This window comes from Eublepharis macularius, chromosome 7 (genome assembly GCF_028583425.1).
Source record: "Eublepharis macularius isolate TG4126 chromosome 7, MPM_Emac_v1.0, whole genome shotgun sequence".
Lineage (NCBI taxonomy): Eukaryota > Metazoa > Chordata > Lepidosauria > Squamata > Eublepharidae > Eublepharis > Eublepharis macularius.
The window spans coordinates 139,386,628-139,392,554 of NC_072796.1; positions in this window are offsets into that span (position 1 = coordinate 139,386,628).

The window sequence follows — 5,927 nt, forward strand, 5'->3', positions numbered from 1 at the left end:
TCCTGTGATTCTATGATTCTATGATTATGCATATAAGAAGTTAATTTTGCCATTGATGCATATTCACACAATTTATTCATCCAATAGTGTTTGAACATTTTCAGGGGTCATTTCGTAGGAAAAGAGTTAGAGGAACTCATCAGCACAACTCATTAGCATACTTAATTAGCATATGCCACACCCCCTGACAATACCTATTCTGCCTGTTTTGGACCCAATCCTGGCCATTCAGTGCTGAAATTGGACCCAAAATGGCAAAAAGGGGCTGAAAATGGCTGAAAATGGGCCCAAAATGGTCAGGATCAGGCCGCTGATGAGCAGGAGATTGATCCACCACCTGTCAGAGGCCCAATCCAGGCCATTTCAGCCCCAATCCAGGCCAAAATGGGCCCAGAATGGCCAAGAGTCAGGTGGGCGGGGCCACCTGACATGTGACCTCTTTGGGGAACTGCATTCTTGCGTGTTCCCCCTCGAAATGAGCCCTGAAGATTCGCATATTTTGTCTCTGGGTGTGTGAGGAGGAAGGTCTAATGTTGTGCTTTGTAGTGAACCTAAGCATTCTTTGAAATCTTTTTTGTGCTTGTTCTCTGCCCAGGTTACTCTGATCGGATGTTTCTTTGGTGCTGTTCCTCCTTCACCTTTAGCTAGAATTTCTGGGGAGCTTAATAGAATGATCCTAACTAGAGGTGGGCACGATCCAAAAAAAATTACCGATCAAGCTGATCATGGATCCGCGCCGGTGACGAACCCAAATCACCAATCCACATCGATCAACTCCCGTTTCCGATCTGTGGATCAGATCAGAGAGGCCAAAGTGGAGGGGCGCCCTGCTGTTCCCAGCTATGTGGGAAGGTGGGTGGTGGTGGCGAACTCCAGGCCTGGCGGACATGGGGAGGCGACGTTCACATACACACACACACTTAGAGCAGAAGGGGGGGGGAAGGTTTTAACCCTGTGATGAGCTGCCTCCCCTCAGGGAGGGGACGTTCACACACACACACACTTAGAGCAGAGGGGGGAGAAAGGTTTTAACCTGGTGACGAGCCGCCTCCCCTCAGGGAGTGGACGTTCACACACACACACACACTTAGAGCAGAGGGGGGGGAGTTTTTAACCCGTCCCTGACTCTCCAAATAGAGAGAGAGAGACACCCTGTCAACATGTATCAGCCAGCTTTTAAAAAACAGCAGGTACAGAATCCTCCTATCCTCCCCACCCAATTTTAAAAGCAAGCAGCCAGTCTTCCAAAAGCATATTTTAAACACACACACAGAGCCGTGAATGAGGTTTTCCCACAAAATACAGTGTTTTAAAAGCAGGTTAAAAACAGAGAGTGACAGACATAAAAACAGCCATTCCTCCTACAAAACCCCGTTTTTTAAAAAAGCAAAAAATATTTGGAGTGCCCATGGCTACAGAACACCCCCTTCCCTCTCCCTCCCCTCTCTTCTCCCAAATGGTGATGCGTTGCTGGCTGCTCCGTGGTTGGAAGGAAGCCCTGCTGATCAAGAAAAGCTGGGCTTCCATTCGGGTTTCCAGGGCGACAGAAGGAGGGCAAACACAGCTCAGGCATTCCCATGGCTCCGTTGCCCCGGGAATAGATTATTGGCTCCTGATTGTCTGCATCCCCGATCAGATCCCGATGGCCCGAATCAAGCCCCGATGAAGCCCCCCCCCCTGAATGCTGGATCGGTCACCATGGATGGCACCGATCCACTGGGTCCCAATCACGCGAACGCCATTATCGTGGGTATTTTTCTATTATAATGCTGATCGTGCCCATCTCTAATCCTAACTAGTCAGGGAAAACAAGAGCAGGGCAATGGCATTGATACTGGGCAGTCACTCCGGTTCAGCTATGTGCTGATGTCATTCAAGGCCGACTAAGCCCATTTAGAGTATGAACTGGTCACATGATTGAGCCTAGTCAATGAGGAATGTAAGGGCAAATTAAGCCTTTTCTTGGCAGGTAAAAGGCCAAAAGAGTGGGTACCTTTCCATGCTCATAAATGCAGTTGTGAGACTCACCTTTGCTGTGAGCTCCATCCTACAATGAAGTCTAATTGCTGCTCAGCACCCTGGTGTGTGGGAGGCACAGCTCTGGGCCATTGCCCGCGTGGCTACTGCAAACTCCAAACAACACAATTTCAGCTCAAAATAGCACACAAAAGGCAGAAACATTTTGTTTTTGCTGAAGGCAAAGAGGGTTGCTAAGGAACGACTGTCTCGTGGACGGAAACCCACAAAAGGGTTGATAGTTACCAACTGGCGCTTGCCCGAGTGAGTGACTTAGAGCAAGCATGACCAGGGAAATAGTTTGGGGGACTCCTTCCTCAATGACAGCCAGTTTGGTGCAGTGGTTAAGAGCGGCAGGACTCTAATGTGGAGAGCCAGGTTTGATACCTCACTCCTTCGCTTGAAGCCAGCTGGGTGACCTTGGGTCAGTCACAGCTCTCTCAGAGCTCTCTCAGCTCCACCCACCTCACTGGGTGATTGTTGTGGGGATAATAATGACATACTTTGTAAACCGCTCTGAGTGGGCATTAAGTTGTCCTGAAGGGCTGTATATAAATTGAATGTTTATTATTATTACAATTGATTATTTAATTCTCAATTTAATAAACTCCTACTATAATAGTAAAAACACTTATGTTCTTTTTCCAAACATCTTACAAATGGAACAGAAAACTGTGGCATATATGAAATATACCACCAAGAACAGCCACTGTTTGAAGAGGTGGTTCCTGAAGCAAGTGAGGAAGGGGTGGAAGATGTAACCGAGGGAATAAGGGAAGCAGAGCAGGAAATGTCTGAAGGCTGAGAATATGGCTACATATGAGATGTTATTTAGCCAGCAGATGGAACCTAGAACACCTCCATGAATTGAGTGGCTTTTATATAAAAGAGATATGGAATTGAGAATTGTCATAGAGAGCCAGTTTGGTGTAGTGGTTAAAGAGCAGCAGGACTCTAATCTGGAGAGCCAGTTTTGATTCTCCAGTCTCCACTCTTCCACTTGAAGCCAGCTGGGTAACCTTGGGTCAGTCACAGCTCTTCCAGAGCTGTCTCAGCCCCACACAGATGATTGTTGTGAGGATAATAACAACACACTTTGTAAACCATTCCGAGTGGGTGTTAAGTTGTCCTGAAGGGCGGTATGTAAATTAAATGTTATCATTATTATATTATTATAATGAGCGTGGCCATTCCGGATTGCATTGAAGAGCTCTCTGCACATTTGGACCTTTGGTGCTGAAGAGCCTACTCTGTTCCCCCTGCCAGGCCAGGCCAGTTCCTGTACTGCTTCAGCCATTCCTAGCCGGTGCTTCATTAACCAGCACCGGTCCTGTGGCTCCTGCTACAGTTGGCTGCACCGTCTTACTCTCGCTGCCTCTAGCAGCGGTGGCTCATCATTGGCTGGGCAATAACCCTCCCTCAGCCAATTAGGAACAGTTAGTGTTGCCAACTCCAAGTTGGGAAATTCATGGCAACTTGAAGGCGGAGCCTGAGGAGAGGAGAGTTTGGGGAGGAAAGGGGAGGGACCTCACCAGGGGATTATCCCATGGAGTCCCCTCTCCTAAGCAGTCATTTTCTCCTGGGGAACTGTTGTCTGTTGTCTGGAGATCAGGTGGGGAGCTGCGTTGGGTCTGTAGTAGAAGGGCAAGATTCAGGTCCAGTAGCACCTTAAAGGGGAGGGGAGGCAGCATAGTATAGCCCGATCTTCAGATCTCGAAAACTAAGCAGGGTCAGTACTTGTATGGGAGACCTCCAAGGAGGACTCCGCAGAGGAAGGCAATAGCAAAGCACTTCTCTTCTTACTTGTCTTGGAAGCCCCAGCAGGGGTTGCCCTAGGTCAGATGTGACTGGATGGCACTTTACATACACACACAGCACCTTAAAGACCAACTAGATTACCAGGGTAGGAGCTTTCGAGAGTCAGAGCTCCCTTCATCAGTTCTGAAGAGTAGAGAAAGGAAGGAGATCAGTTGTAATTCCAGGAGGTCTCCAGGCCCCATCATGAGGTTGGCAACACAAGAGCACCTCCTTTGACACAATTGGACCTTCTATCAGGTAACGTTGATGCTCTTTTCCATATTATTTTGCCTTCGCAATCTGCCCATGAGTCGTTTACTCCCAGATAGCTTTCCATGGACACAGCCCCGTCCTCCTGAGCCCGCCTGCTTCAATTACAGCCCACGCTGTCATGTCTCAATGATCTTGGGGGGGGGGGTCACCATTCAACACCAACTCCATGTGCTTGCATGCCCTTCACTTGCTCTTCTGGATGCTTCTGCGCTCTGGAGCAATTCCGTTCTCCCCAAGAGGCCGGCTGAATTTCCAACAGCAGGGAGGGGAACTTCTGAACGTTAAAACTGTGGTGAAGTTCTGTGGCCAAGAGACAAGGCGTGAACATTAGGAAAAAAAGGTGTCGGCGAGGAGGATGCTTCTCGTGAGTGGGTCGTAGTGACTCTCAGAAAGCTGCATCAGTCTTTGCGGGTGTTAGGGATACCATGGAAACCTCGCCGTTCAGGGATCCACATCACAGTGCAACCCGTCGGCTTGTTAGCACAAACTGGGAACTGAGAAATGCAACCCAAGCTGAGGCGATGGAGAATATCGCAGGGGCGGAGGTGAAAATAGATGGCAATTGGTTGTCTGGTGGGGGGAGGAAAGTCCAACTCTGTTTGGCTTTTGCTTCCCTTGAAAGACTTCTGCAGGGTCAGCCCCTGAAGTCCAGGGGAAGGGGTGTCTGTCCTCCACTCCGTTTTGTTACTCTTCCCAAATGTTGCTTGGCACTGTGACTTGGCTCTCATAGTAAATCTCTATGTGGATGGAATAGCTTTAAAGCTGTGGAGCAGGCCTTCTTCGCCCCTTGCAGGCCCAAATGCCCCTGACATGCTGCTTCTGAAAGACCTGCGGCGACAGTTAGTTTGGTGTAGTGGTTAAGAACGTCAGGACTAATCTGGAGAGTTGGGTTTGATTCCCCACTCCTCTGCTTGAAACCAACTTGGTGACCTCGGGTCGGTCACAGCTTCTTAGAGCTCTATCAGTCCCATCCACCTCACAGAGTGATTGTTGTGAGGATAATAATAACACACTTTGGTGTAGTTTGACATAGTGGTTAAAAGCGGCAGAACTCTAATCTGGAGAGCCAGGTTTGATTCCCCACTCCTCCGCTTGAAGCTAACTGGGTGACCTTGGGTCAGTCACAGCTTACTCACAGCTCTCTCAGTCCCATCCACCTCACAGAGTGATTGTTGTGAGGATAACAATAACACACTTTGGTGTAGTTTGACATCGTGGTTAAGAGTGGCAGAACTCTAATCTGGAGAGCCAGGTTGGATTCCCCATTCCTCCGCTTGAAGCCAGCTGGGTGACCTCGGGTCAGTCACAGCTCTCTCAGAGCACTTTCAGTCCCACCCACCTCACAGAGTGATTGTTGTGAGGATAATAATAACACACTTTGGTGTAGTTTGACATCATGGTTAAGAGTGGCAGAACTCTAATCTGGAGAGCCAGGTTTGATTCTCCATTCTTCCGCTTGAAGCCAGCTGGGTGACCTTGGGTCAGTCACAACTCTTCGGAGCTCTTCAGAGCCCACCCACTTCACAGGGTAATTGTTGTGAGGATTAGAATAACACACTTCGTAAACTGCTCTGAGTGGGCATTAAGTTGTCCTGAAGGCAGTGTATGAATTGAATGTTGTCGTCATCATCATCATCATCATCATCATCATCATCAAGGAGGCGTTGGAGGTCTGCAGGGAGAAAAGGAAATTGGGGAAAATTGACCCTCATTGGGGGAAATTTTCTGCAGGATCCAACCTAGCAATTCAAGCTTAACCAGGAGAATTTCTAGAATCTGCTCTAGATCACATTGTTCCTCTTTCTTCTGTTTATATCTTTTCCTTCTCTTGGTTCCTGATG